Raw genomic sequence first — 15,023 nt, 5'->3', positions numbered from 1 at the left:
ATGCATGTTTCATAAAAATTATATGTGTGAATGTAAACATATATAAATTTACAAATTTCGAGTAAACATATATATGTTGTGATATTTTATTCAGAGAGCGACAGAGAGAGAGAGAGAGAGAGTATAGAGAAAGAAATAGAGATAAAAACCGGGAGGGTTGACGAAAGATATCAAATTAACACAGCGAGAGAATCGAAAGAGAGCAATTTCTGTGAAACCGCTTATATGTTGTTTCGGAAACTGCTTTAAGGCCAAAAATTTTATACGCTTAAGTCTAAATATTATTTAATTTAAGTCTAAATATTATTTAATTTGTGTATATTATAAAATTATTTATGTATGTTTATACTCGACCCCACGTTCTTCCTTTGTTAGAGTTTTTGAATTCCTTCCAAAATATCAAACTTTTATACCAAAACCAGTTTTTTATTACAAAATTGTTATTTTTGCAATAAAAAAATAATATTTTATCCAAAAGCTCAGTCCATTTCGTTTATATCAAGCACTGTTTCTGACTGTAAATCTTTAATAACCCACATTTCGAAGTTTCATTATAAAAATTTAATATAGTATAAATATAAATGTGTAAATTAAAAAAAAAAAAACAATTGGTGTTTGGTCGGAGCAGGGATTGAACGCATGCTATATACATGTAACTTATAACGATAATTGTCTTCTGGTGACTATAACAGCTACGTAGCTCAGTGGTAGTGTGTTGGCTTACAAACTGTATGGTCCTCGGTTCGATTCTACGTCCAGGCGAAAGATAAAATTTAAAAAAATTATAAAATTGAATAATTTCTTCAACATTATTTGTATTACAGAAAAAGGTGCCAAGGACTAAAAAATTTCGTGGAAGTGGAAATTATGTTAGGGAATGAGCACAATCTTCTTTAGGGAAAATTCTTCCAAGCATATAATATTTTTGGCTCAAAATGCTTCCAAAAATAGAATATGTTCACATAAAACAAACATATTAATGTTTCGGCAGTATCCAATAATATATGTGCTTCCTGCAAAATATGTTTGGAACATATGTTAGAGAGGCGATTTTTTTGAGGGTGCACTAATTCAATTATAATAAAATAAATTGTTAATAATAGAAAGTAGTAGTTGTACGAGAGAATGTTAACGCAATATGAAAGATAAAATCTAATTTAATAATAACAATAAATCGTTTACCATCATACACTACTAATCTTAAATTAAACTAAAGATAAATTAAAAACTATTTAAACTTGATTAAATTGTACTAAAACTCCTCGAGTAAGCAAAACGAAATATGAGTTATTGAAATAAAATAAATAATTAAAATAATACAAATTGTTTGAATAAAAAGTGTTCATTTTTAAAGTATAGTAAGTTGGAAAATGGTAAATCATTTTACTCTCGGTACTAATAATAAATCTGCTCCAATATTGAAGTGAATACAAGCATATTAGAGTTTTAAAAAAATGGCTCGAAGGTGCCCTAACTAAATGAGAAGAAATATGAATTGGAAATGAGCAGACATTTTAGTTATGGAAACAAGGAGTTATAAGAATAAATTCTATTTAATATAAAAAAAGATCTCCGATGAAACCATTCTGAAATAAATAATATTAATCAAGTTGTAAAATAAAAGAAAATAAGGCTAAGGTAATGTTGGATTTAAGGCTTAAACAAATGCTAATGAGTTATTTTAAATTAAAATGCGATGAGAAAAAAAAATTAAAATAAATTTCGTCAGAAAATGATATTTCAATGAAAATAAAAAGATTAAATAAGAATTGTAAAACAACGATAAAATAAAAATGAAATTAAGTAATAGAAATCTAATTAAATAAAAATGAAAGGGAAATAAAATGATTTACGAAATTATAATAAATAAAAAGAGAGAGAGAGTAAGTTCAAAGTATAGAAATTGGAAATATTTTTCAAAACTGAGAACAGTGGTATTTAAAAAGTAAATATTAAAGTAAACCTATCAAAGTTAAAGGAAATGCAACTAAACCGAGTGAATAAAAATTTTAATATGAGTTAGAATGTAAACCAGGTTAGCAAGGAAACTAAAAGAATATAAAACTTAATATGAGGATCTAGAAAGAATGGAAAGAAGAAATGAAATGCAGGCAACTTTCCAAAACCAAGGAAACACATGAAGAGAGGGATGGGATGAAACATCTTTGGGTTTTTGAAGCCGAAGGTAGAGATAGAGTGAACATTGTGACACATTTATACTTCCTGACTCCTTTTGGTTTTGTGTTTGGGAACCACTGTGTTTCGCTTGAGCCAAATTCATGGCTCAATGTTGTGTTATTCGAACACATGAATATATAAAACCGGTTTTGCATTATGATATCGAACAGGTCTCCATGTATTTGTTAATTTTTTTTGGCCTGTGTCGCGAATTGTACAGTCTTCCTTGGAGCAGATGTTGATGTATGACCTCTAACTCACCTTCTTGAATGTCGGATGTGGGAGTCACGTCCGTGCGAGGGATAGGTGCAGTGTTGCCAACTCCCCAAGCCCAAAAAGCACCAAAAAAATATTATAAATTCTAACATACCACCTTCCACCACAAAATCGAAAATTAAATGCTCTACTACTAAAAAAAAAAAAAAAAAAAAAAAAAAAAAAAAAAAAAAAAAACTTCTGAAGATGTATTATAGAACTTTTGTGAATTGAATTTCAAGAAGTTAAGGTGGGTACTAAGATCGAGTTTAGCCGCTAAAATATAAAATAGTCATTTTTTTCACAATTACTTTTCTTTAATAAATCATTTTAAGGAATACAAACTTTGTGAAAATTTGCTTTTGGCTATTCCCCATCAAGTTATAATAAAATTTGCAGCAAATATGCATAATTTTATGGCCATTTTTACTGAGACAGTTTTCACTTTAGCGGCAAAACTCAAACTTAGTACTCACCATTATGAACCGCTATTCAAGTATACACCTTGATCAGTTTTAATGCTTTCGTCCAATTCATTTTGATCAGTGATGTTTTTCATCTTTATATGGAAGGAGTCTATTGCTTATTTCAGTTGTGCGTGCTTTTGTGAATTTAATACAAACGTTTTTAATGACATCTTTACCAAATTCAAAAATTCGACACTCATCGCTCTACTTTCCTACAGAATACCCTAAATAACAATATTAATTAAAAAATAATCAATACCAACTTCATAACAATCAAATTCTATATTTGGCAATAAATTTGAGTTTCTTCGGCTCTTGAAAGTCTAGTCAAAATTTTTGTATCAATTAAACTTAATACTGTTCAAAATAAAAAAAGCACCAAACGCACTAAATGAAAATGCCAGAAAGCACCAAGTTGGTGCTTTTTTTGAAAAGGCACTAAAAATGCAATTTGGTGCTTTTTAGAAATCAAAAAGCACTAAATTTGGTGCTAAAAGCACCAAATTGGCAACACTGGATAGGTGTTTATTGTTTATGACGGTTAGGTTGATATGCCGCTTCAGATGCCGGTGTAATGTTGTTGTTAGATTGATTGGTTTTGCTACACCAACACACATGCTCACACACACTACAAGATTAATATATTTAATTTTTGCAGTTTAGGCGCATAAACGTTTTTTTACATAGCTCGGACACGGCACATTACTTACGTCTTTTGTTTTTGTATTTAATATATTTTAATTATTCTTTCGATTGGTTACTTTATATATTCACAACTACGCTACACATACCAACCGTGCTGTCAACTTTGCTTACATACACTATGAATGAAAGTCGAGTCATTCACACCTGCGTGAAGATAGCGACGTCGCTAACTTTCGATAACAGGGTTATCGAAAAAATAACAGGGTGACACAGATACGACAAAAACTGAATTAATTGAGACGGACAGACAGAATATTTAATGAAATTTATGTATTTCCGTGCTTAAAAACAACGATTTTTACACAGAATATGGTAGAGAACATCTTTACCTACAATTTAATGTGCCACATGTGCCTGCTCAATGTTATTTAGCTTGGTTATTACTTCGTACACAAAAATGACAACGGAACTTGGTAGAGGGCATCAATACCTACAATTTGGTATACAACATGTATCTGGGAAACGCCGAGTGTAGAACAAAAATTTCCAGAAACTGTTGGACGCACTTGTGGTCAGGACAGTATTTCCAGTGCTGAGGCCAGGAATTGACTTCGTACACAAAAATGACAACGGAACTTGGTAGAGGCCATCAATACCTACAATTTGGTATACCACATGTATCTGGGAAACGCCGAGTGTAGAACAAAATTTTCCAGAAACTGTTGGACGCACTGGTGGTCAGGACACTATTTCCAGCGCTGAGGCCAGGAATGGACTTTGTACACAAAAGTGACAACGTATATTGATAGAGGGCATCAATACCTACAATGTGGTATACCACATATATCTGGGAAACGCCGAGTGTAAAACAAAAATTTCCAGAAACTGTTGGACGCACTGGTGGTCAGGACAGTATTTCCAGCGCTGAGGCCAGGAATTGACTTCGTACACAAAAATGACAACGGAACTTGGTAGAGGACATCAATACCTACAATTTGGTATACCACATGTATCTGGGAAACGCCGAGTGTAGAACAAAATTTTCCAGAAACTGTTGGACGCACTGGTGGTCAGGACAGTATTTCCAGCACTGAGGCCAGGAATTGACTTCGTACACAAAAATGACAACGGAACTTGGTAGAGGGCATCAATACCTACAATTTGGTATACCACATGTATCTGGGAAACGCCGAGTGTAGAACAAAATTTTCCAGAAACTCTTGGACGCACTGGTGCTCAGAACAGTATTTCCAGCGCTGAGGCCAGGAATGGACTTCGACCACAAAGTGACAACGGAGCTGGATAGAGGACATTATTCCCCACAATTTGGTGTACCACATGTATCTGGGAAACGCCGAGTGTAGAACAAAATTTTCCAGAAACTGTTGGACGCACTGGTGGTCAGGACAGTATTTCCAGTGCTGAGGCCAGGAATTGACTTCGTACACAAAAGTGACAACGGAACTTGGTAGAGGACATCAATACCTACAATTTGGTATACCACATGTATCTGGGAAACGCCGAGTGTAGAATAAAATTTTCCAGAAACTGTTGGACGCACTGGTGGTCAGGACACTATATCAAACGTTAAAGCCAAAAATAAACATTAAACACGAAAAGAAAAACATAACTTAAAATGGGATTTAATAACTTAAATTCTTTCATATGTACAAAGATCATTTATTACATATTTACAATTAATATCATGTTTTTTCTTTTCAATAATTATTGTTATGACATGTCGATCGTGCAAAGGGTGCATATTTAAAGCACGTGTTTCGTAAGTTATCTTGGTAACTCTGCTAAAAGTGTTACAACACAAAACAAAATGGCGGACTGGCGGACTGGTGTATAACAGATTCCATGGCATATGTGTGTAAGGTAGTTGCACTTAAAGAGCTCATTACACATATTTTTGTTTTCATTAAAAATGTAGATTATTAATTGCACATAAAATAATAAATTGATTTATGGGTAGAATAAACTACATTCATTAAAAATGTAGATTATTAATCACACATAAAATAAATAAATTGATTTATAGGAAGAATAAAATATTTCCTGCAAAAATTGAACAAAATTGTACTTCACATTTTGAGATTTGGACAAAGCGTTGTTAAAACTAGGAAAATTTATTGCCTTGATGTACTTTATAACTACAACTCAAGAAATTGTACTCTCTCATAGAAGAAAAACTGAACCAAATGTAAAGGAAAAACTATTAGCGCCAAATCATTACCATTTTTACCATTTTCTTTCTGGCAACTTTTGAGAACCGTACTAAAAAATTCTTATGCTTTAGTTCATATTGAACTTATATGTACGGTCATTGAACTTTATATCCACGTTTGGTTCATAAAATGTTTGATACATACTTAAAACAAGAAAAAAATTATGGGGTTTTGGAAAATTTCCAAAACATAATAAAATTTAACAACAAACAAATAATTTCTTTGCACTACAAATAAGTTAAAAATAAGTTGTTTTGCTAAGACAGCTTAAATTTACAAATAAAAAAATATTAACAATGTGAACGTAGTATGATTCTACGTTCACATTGTGCTTGAAATCTTTCGTTTTCGAGAATTTTGTCTTTCAATACAAAAGTGAGATATCGAATTATATAACCATTCATATCTAGTGTGAACATAGTACCGTAGTACGTCCTCATTGCAATTTTACTTTTTCGAGATTTGCAAATAGCATTTTCATATTAATACTACACCCAAATTTTCCACAGCCCATTGATTTTTTACTTGTTTTAAGTATGTATCAAACATTCTATGAACCAAACGTGGATATAAAGTTCAATGACCGTACATATAAGTTCAATATGAACTAAAGCAAAAGAATTTTTTAGTACGGTTCCCAAAAGTTGTCAAAAAGAACTACTGTATGGTAAAAATGGTAATGATTTGGCGCTAATAGTTTTTCCTTTACATTTGGTTCAGTTTTTCTTCTATGAGAGAGTACAATTTCTTGAGTTGTAGTTATAAAGTACACCAAGGCAATAAATTTTCCTAGTTTTAACAACGCTTTGTCCAAATCTCAAAATGTGAAGTACAATTGTGTTCAATTTTCGCAGGAAGTATTTTATTCTTCCTGTAAATCAATTTATTTATTTTATGTGTGATTAATAATCTACATTTTTAATGAAAACAAAAATATGTGTAATGAGTTCTTTAAGTGCAACTACCTTACACACATATGCCATGGAATCTGTTATACACCAGTCCGCCATTTTGTTATGTGTTATAACACTTTTAGCAGAGTTACCAAGATAACTTACGAAACACGTGCTTTAAATATGCACCCTTTGCACGATCGACATGTCATCACAATAATTATTGAAAAGAAAAAACATGATATTAATTGTAAATATGTAATAAATGATCTTTGTACATATGAAAGAATTTAAGTTATTAAATCCCATTTTAAGTTATGTTTTCCTTTTCGTGTTTAATGTTTATTTTTGGCTTTAACGTTTGAAATACTGTCCTGACCACCAGTGCGTCCAACAGTTTCTGGAAAATTTTTGTTCTACACTCGGCGTTTCCCAGATACATGTGGTATACCAAATTGTAGGTATTGATGTCCTCTACCAAGTTCCGTTGTCACTTTTGTGAACGAAGTCCATTCCTGGCCTCAGCGCTGGAAATACTGTCCTGACCACCAGTGCGTCCAACAGTTTCTGGAAAATTTTGTTCTACACTCGGCGTTTCCCAGATACATGTGGTATACCAAATTGTAGGTATTGATGCCCTCTATCCATATCCGTTGTCACTTTTCCGTACGAAGTCCATTCATGGCCTCAGCGCTGGAAATACTGTCCTGACCACTACCCTGCCAGCATTTCAAAGTTCCATTTCAACCTCATCGTTACCACAGACTCGTAAATGTCACTTCAACCATCATGAAAAGGTACATCAAAAAGTACATGCAAGTAATTTGCCATCCCTACTGTTAAAAAAAAAAAACATTTTTTTGTGAAACGCCAAGCGCAACCAGCTTGTTATATTTTAATTAAATGAAAACGAAAATAAAGTTCTGAAAACATAGATTATACGCTTAAAATTGTGAAAGGTATATTGGTGAACAATTTGGTGATTTTCCAAATGGAATAAAGTGATTGTTTTTCAGATATTTTACAGACACGCTGCCTCCATGGAATAAAAACACTGGTTGATAGACGCAGCAACATGTAACTCGCTACTTGTAACTCAACATCATCATTAATGCCAAAAATTTTGTTAAATGTAATGTGATAGTGGTATAAATGTTATATTTTTAAGAATTTGTAAATGTTTAATCAAATTAATAAATATCTAAACAAACGTGTTTTACTCGACCACAATGATTCTTTTACAACTATCTTAAAATGCACTTTTTCTGATTGTTTGGAGGGTCCCTTATTGGCGTCGTTCTAAATTGATCTATAAAGGCACCTAATAATTGCACTCATGCGAAACATTTTTGTAGTAACTTGGCGTGGTACAACTTCTCAATAGTGACGGCGCTTTTCCGACGAGTTTTTGATGTCGTATATGATTGTTTTCGACGTAGTGGGGATTCTCAAAAGAGTCCCCAAATTCAAAAAATGTTGGCAGCGTAGTGCGTCCAACAGTTTCTGGAAAATTTTGTTCTACACTCGGCGTTTCCCAGATACATGTCGTATACCAAATTGTAGGTATTGATGTCCTCTACCAAGTTCCGTTGTCACTTTTGTGTACGAAGTCCATTCCTGGCCTCAGCGCTGGAAATACTGTCCTGACCCCCAGTGCGTCCAACAGTTTCTGGAAAATTTTGTTCTACACTCGGCGTTTCCCAGATACATGTGGTATACCAAATTGTAGGTATTGATGCCCTCTATCAATATCCGTTGTCACTTTTGTGTACGAAGTCCATTCCTGGACTCCACATGGGAAATAGTGTCCTGACCACCAGTACCCAATAATAACCAAGCTAAATAACATTGAACAGGCACATGTGGCACACCAAATTGTAGGTAAAGGTGTTCTCTACCATATTCTGTGTATAAATCGTTTTTAAGCACGGAAATAAATAAATTTCATTAAATATTCTGTCTGTCCGTCTTATATTAATTCAGTTTTTGTCGTCTCTGTGTCACCCTGTTATTTTTTTCGATAACCCTGTTATCGAAAGTTAGCGACGTCGCTATCTTCACGCAGGTGGTAATATTCTGTTCGTCCTTCTTATATTAAGCCAGTCTCTGTGTCACCCTGTTATTTTTTCGATAACCCTGTTATCGAAAGTTAGCGAGGTCGCTATCTTCACGCAGGTTGTTTTGTTGTCATGGCACTCTTCGGTGCACCTGTCCGTATTAAGTTAATTGCTCTGCCTTGAGAAACTCGGGTAATATTTCCTCGTAATCTTCTTGTTCCCGAAATCGATGGTCCTATATTACACTTACTAAGGTCGTATATCAACAATTCCTGAAATATATTATCTGAAAATGTGAGCAACTTTTTATTTTTTGATGTGTTAACCTGTTGTCATTTAATTTCTATGTAGTACACCCAAAAAATTTAGTTACTCATACTAGCAAAAATGTTTGGTAAAACAGTAGTTTTTTTTTTTTTGCTTAAAAAAGGACGGCGGTAGCAGGCTTAAATCTACTTTAACAGGTTGGCTCATAAGTCCCCGGTCTAACAAAGAAAAACACATTATTTTTTGTCAAAATTCCTTTTTATTATTCAACATAGTTCCTTTCAAGAGCGATACAACGATTATAACGACCTTCCAATTTTTTGATACCATTTTGGTAGTACTCCTTCGGTTTTGCCTCAAAATAGGTTTCAGTTCACCTCTTCATTGCAGCCAAATTTTTTCCGCCAGTCGCTGGGGGCCAGATCTGGAGAATACGGTGGGTGGGGAAGCAATTCGAAGCCCAATTCATGAATTTTTGCCGTCGTTCTCAATGACTTGTGGCACGGTGCGTTGTCTTGGTGGAACAACACTTTTTTCTTCTTCATATGGGACCGTTTTGCCGCGATATCGACCTTCAAACGCTCCAATAACGCCATATAATATTCACTGTTGATGGTTTTTCCCTTCTCAAGATAATCGATAAAAATTATTCCATGCGCATCCCAAAAAACAGAGGCCATTACTTTGCCAGCGGACTTTTGAGTCTTTCCACGCTTCGGAGACTGTTCACCGGTCTCTGTCCACTCAGCCGACTGTCGATTGGACTCAGTAGTGTAGTGATGGAGCCATTTTTCATCCATTGTCACATATCGACGGAAAAACTCGGGTGTATTACGAGTTAACGGCAGCAAACATCGCTCAGAATCATCAACACGTTGTTGTTTTTGGTCAAATATGAGCTCGCGCGGCAACCATTTTGCAAAGAGCTTCCGCATATCCAAATATTGATGAATGATATGACCAACACGTTCCTTTGATATCTTTAAGGCCTCTGCTATCTCGATCAACTTCATTTTACGGTCATTCAAAACCATTTTGTGGATTTTTCTGATGTTTTCGTCGGTAACCACCTCTTTCGGGCGCCCACTGCTTTCACCGTCCTCCGTGCTCATTTCACCACGCTTGAATTTTTCATACCAATCAATTATTGTTGATTTCCCTGGGGCAGAGTCCGGAAACTCATTATCAAGCCAAGTTTTTGCTTCCACCGTATTTTTCCCTTCAGAAAACAGTATTTTATCAAAACACGAAATTCCTTTCTTTCCTTTTTTTCACAATAACAGAAGTTGCTTCACAAAAGACGCTCTATCTCACAAACTAATTGACTCTATGTGTCACCGGAGACTTATCAGCCAACCTGTTAGTACAAGTGGCCCGATTGGTCCAATCTTTGGCCAGCGTGTAGACTTTTCGATTCTAAACACAAAATGTAATATACCATTTTTTGACGGAAAGACCTATTTTCGGAGTTACAGGCTCCTAAAGTTTTCATTGCCACGTATATTGGATTTAGTATCCATCGCACATAATCATCCTAAAAGTAATATATTAAGAATAACATGGACCCGGAGAAGTCCTGGGTTCGCATTAGCCCACTTTGGACTCTGTACATAGGAGAAAGTCTCAAACCCCGGCCGAAGGCCGGCTACCTGTCCTCTTTGGGTTCGCGTTAGCCCACTTTGGATCCTGCCCATAGGAGAAAGTCTCAAATCCCTGCCGATGGCCGGCCGCCTATACCCAATTTTTAAGGGTCTGTATCTCGAAAACTACGCTCTTCCGACAAAATTTTTACTTAATATTTTACGGAATTTTATTCATTTCATGAAAAATTGCTGTCAGAATTAAGAAAATGATAAAAGAAAATACCGATTTTCAAATGTCGATAACTCGAAAACTAGGCTTTTTTATTTTAATGGAAACATAGCTGCGCTGCTCCCTTTGTATTCGCGAATCGTGGCTTGTTCACAAATGTTTTTTCATAATAGTTTGTTTTCAATGTTTAATGTAATGTAGTTATATAATGTGTACCATTTTACTATTGTCCATTTGACCGGAGCGAATTTATAATTTTATTCGGATCAGCAGAAAATTTCATCAAACTACTGACTTTTCTGCAGAATGTCTGCAGTTTGTTGGTTTAGCAAAAAAACTGCTAAAACAGCAACGTAAATTCGTTTCTGTCAATGGAAAAAATATACTTTAGCCAAAGTGGTTAAAAACAAAGAAATGTTTTTTTGAGTGTATGAGAAGTGATTTTAAGCGAAAATGTGAAGTAAACAAATTGTCGGAAAAGATTATTTTTTGAGATATCAACATCTGAAAATCGGTATTTTCCTTTATATTTTTGTTAATTCTGATAGCAATTTTTCACGAAATGAATGAAATTGCGTTTTTGGTATAAATAGTACATTTTAAAGAGAAAATTTTAAATAAAAATTTTGTCCGACCGACTAGGGCTGTCATTCAGGATCGATATTTATAAATCCCGGGATTCGGGATTTCAAAATGTAGAATCCCGGGATCCCGAGATTTTCCGTAAGTTTTTGGGATCACGAAATTTTCGGAATTCTGTAAATATTTTAAGTAACAACTATATACTACAGCGTGCTTTTAGCACCAAATTTAGTGTTTTTTGGACCAAAACGGACCAAATTGCATTTTTAGTGCCTTTTAAAAAAAGCACCAACTTGGTGCTTTCTTGCGTTTTCATTTGGTGCTTTTTTGAGTTTAATTGACAACTTTACATACAAAAATTCTAATTAGACTGTCAAAAGCTTATAAAATATAAAATTTGATTGCTATGAAGGTGGTATTTATCCTTTTTCAATCAATATTGGTATTTAGGGTATTCTTTGAAAAGTCTAGCGACGAGTGCAGAATTTCTGAACATGATAAAGATGTCATTAAAAACCTTTGTATTCACAAAAACACTGATAATTAAAATAGGAAATAGGCACCCTCAAAATATTAATATTTCCAAATGTAATCTAGACAAATTCATTTTCTCCTCTGAAAAAACATATTTTGAAATATTTGAAAGTCATTACCGATCAAAATGAATTGAATGAAAGTAAGATAACTGGCATTTAGATAAAATTAATAATGCTTCAAATTAAATAAATACCCAAAAGTTCTAAAAACATCTTTGTTTTTTTAGTAGCACATTGCGACTGTTTGGTAATGTTGTTCGCTCCGGCGTTAGCTCAGTCTTGCGTAGATTCTTTTCGCTACCATAACCACTCTGAACTCTATCGATCACAATAAAATACTTACTATTACCACCATTCATAAACGTAGAATTATCTGCCCGAGACTGTTTGACTTGATGGTGGGGTCGTGATGATTTTGGACCCCATTCTGCCCTCCCTGTGGATGGCCTTATAGAACCATCCCCATTGGACGCCTTTGAGTTTAGGCGGCCCCTTTAATCATGACGGTAAACACCCTTACCTTTCCTTACGAAATTATTAAACCATATCGTTCATTTTAAATTCACATACAAATTACATTTTATTCAAGGAATTAATATATATATTGTACTATCGAGATTTCAAATTGTCTTGCTATCTATTATAATAAATAAAATAGATGAAAAACTTAAACGTTAAATTTAGGGTACTACCACTATGCACTAGGAAATCTACACAAATGAACTAGAATCAGTTGAGCTGATTCCACTTTGCTTCAATTTTTTCTTGCTTAATTGAAATTGTACCCACCTAACCTATCGAGCTCGATTTATTGGGGATCTTATCCAAAATTGTTGGATCTAAATCACACGAGACAAACAAAAACCAGCGATATTAGTGTAGAAAAAAGTATTATAATACAAATTGTAACGTGGTTTTGTCGTCGGCTGAGGTAGATCAGTGGTCGTCCAGGATCAACTTTAAGGACCCACAAGCCTTAAATTAAGAACACACGATCTGGTGGTATTTATACAATAATAGTAGTACGAACTTTATTTATTTGACCTTATATACGTATAATGCTTATGTTTGCAAGGTATGATGGGGAGTTGGCGATTTATTATGTACCTTCTTAGTAAAGATGACGGCGGATCGGTTGTTGACGATTTGGTTCCGCTAAAGTCGCTGATACGGTGTCGGTGATTGTTCGGTGACGATCGGTTGGTGATTCGGTTGATGGTTCGGGATTGTCGTAGACGATTCGGCGTCGTTGACTAATCGGATACTGATTCGGTGGTGGTGATGGTGGTTTGCCGTCGGTGGCTGCCCGGTGTCGATAAGTCGGTTGTGTTGGTTTGGTCGGCTGTCGGTGGTTGGCTGATGTTTATGATTCGAGTGATGCGGCATATGTTGATGATTCCGGTAATGCGGGATATGTTGATGATGTTGATAATCCGGGTGGTGTGGCGATTCGGTGTTGATTGTTGATTTGTTGTTAGGTTAGTAACAAAATTACAAACTACTTGAAGAACCTAAAGGGTGATTCTTTTGAGGTTAGGATTTTCATGCATTAGTATTTGACAGATCACGTGGGATTTCAGACATGGTGTCAAAGAGAAAGATGCTCAGTATGCTTTGACATTTCATCATGAATAGACTTACTAACGAGCAACGCTTGCAAATCATTGAATTTTATTACCAAAATCAGTGGCAGAAAATCCGCTTTTTTATCGACAAATTTTGTTCAGCGATGAGGCTCATTTCTGGTTGAATGGCTACGTAAATAAGCAAAATTGCCGCATTTGGAGTGAAGAGCAACCAGAAGCCGTTCAAGAACTGCCCATGCATCCCGAAAAATTCACTGTTTGGTGTGGTTTGTACGCTGGTGGAATCATTGGACCGTATTTTTTCAAAGATGCTGTTGGACGCAACGTTACGGTGAATGGCGATCGCTATCGTTCGATGCTAACAAACTTTTTGTTGCCAAAAATGGAAGAACTGAACTTGGTTGACATGTGGTTTCAACAAGATGGCGCTACATGCCACACAGCTCGCGATTCTATGGCCATTTTGAGGGAAAACTTCGGAGAACAATTCATCTCAAGAAATGGACCGGTAAGTTGGCCACCAAGATCATGCGATTTGACGCCTTTAGACTATTTTTTGTGGGGCTACGTCAAGTCTAAAGTCTACAGAAATAAGCCAGCAACTATTCCAGCTTTGGAAGACAACATTTCCGAAGAAATTCGGGCTATTCCGGCCGAAATGCTCGAAAAAGTTGCCCAAAATTGGACTTTCCGAATGGACCACCTAAGACGCAGCCGCGGTCAACATTTAAATGAAATTATCTTCAAAAAGTAAATGTCATGGACCAATCTAACGTTTCAAATAAAGAACCGATGAGATTTTGCAAATTTTATGCGTTTTTTTTTTTTAAAAAAGTTATCAAGCTCTTAACAAATCACCCTTTACTAGTGGAAGCAAGCTAATAGTCGGAACTATTAGTGCGGAAGCAAGCTAATAGCCGAAGCTTCTAGTGCGGAAGCAAGCTAATTGCCAAAATAATTAGTGCGGAAGCAAGCTAATCTCGGGAAACGATTAGTGCGGAAGCAAGCTAATACCGAAGCTATTCGTGCAGAAGCAAGCTAATCGTCGGGAAACGATTAGTGCGGAAGCAAGCTAATAGCCGAAGCTACTAGGGCGGAAGCAACCTAATAGTCGAAGCTTTTAGTGCGGAAGCATGCTAATCGTCTGGAAACGATTAGTGCGGAAGCAAGCTAATAGCCGAAGCTACTAGTGCGGAAGCAAGCTAATAGCCGAAGCTATTAGTGCGGAAGCATGCTAATAGCCGAAGCTATTAGTGCGGAAACAAGCTAATAGCCGAAGCTACTAGTGCGGAAGCAAGCTAATAGCCGAAGCTACTAGTGCGGAAGCAAGCTAATTGCCGAAATAATTAGTGCGGAAGCAAGCTAATAGCCGAAGCTATTAGTGCGGAAGCAAGCTAATCGTCGGGAAACGATTAGTGCGGAAGCAAGCTAATAGCCGAAGCTACTAGTGCCGAAGCAAGCCAATAGCCGAAGCTATTAGTGCGGAAGCATGCTAATCGTCTGGAAACGATTAG

At 35.4% G+C, this 15,023-nt stretch overlaps 1 protein-coding gene and 1 long non-coding RNA gene across 2 annotated transcripts in view; both read left to right on the top strand.

The window, feature by feature from the left end:
* The first annotated feature begins 7,229 nt into the window (after positions 1-7,229).
* On the top strand, positions 7,230-7,899 carry LOC142240868 (uncharacterized). Its single transcript, XR_012723416.1, has 2 exons — positions 7,230-7,628; positions 7,686-7,899. It is a non-coding gene; the product is annotated as an uncharacterized LOC142240868 (long non-coding RNA).
* A 936-nt stretch (positions 7,900-8,835) lies between these two features.
* Positions 8,836-15,023, top strand: part of LOC142221542 (tetratricopeptide repeat protein 21B-like) — a 420,560-nt gene continuing 414,372 nt past the window's right edge. Inside the window, exon 1 of the mRNA XM_075291295.1 lies at positions 8,836-9,020. The gene's annotated coding sequence lies outside the window, so the exon portion shown is untranslated. The remainder of the gene's footprint in view (positions 9,021-15,023) is intronic.

This window comes from Haematobia irritans, chromosome 1 (assembly GCF_050003625.1).
Source record: "Haematobia irritans isolate KBUSLIRL chromosome 1, ASM5000362v1, whole genome shotgun sequence".
Classification (NCBI taxonomy): Eukaryota; Metazoa; Arthropoda; class Insecta; order Diptera; family Muscidae; genus Haematobia; species Haematobia irritans.
This window is presented reverse-complemented; position numbering and strand designations above follow the sequence as displayed.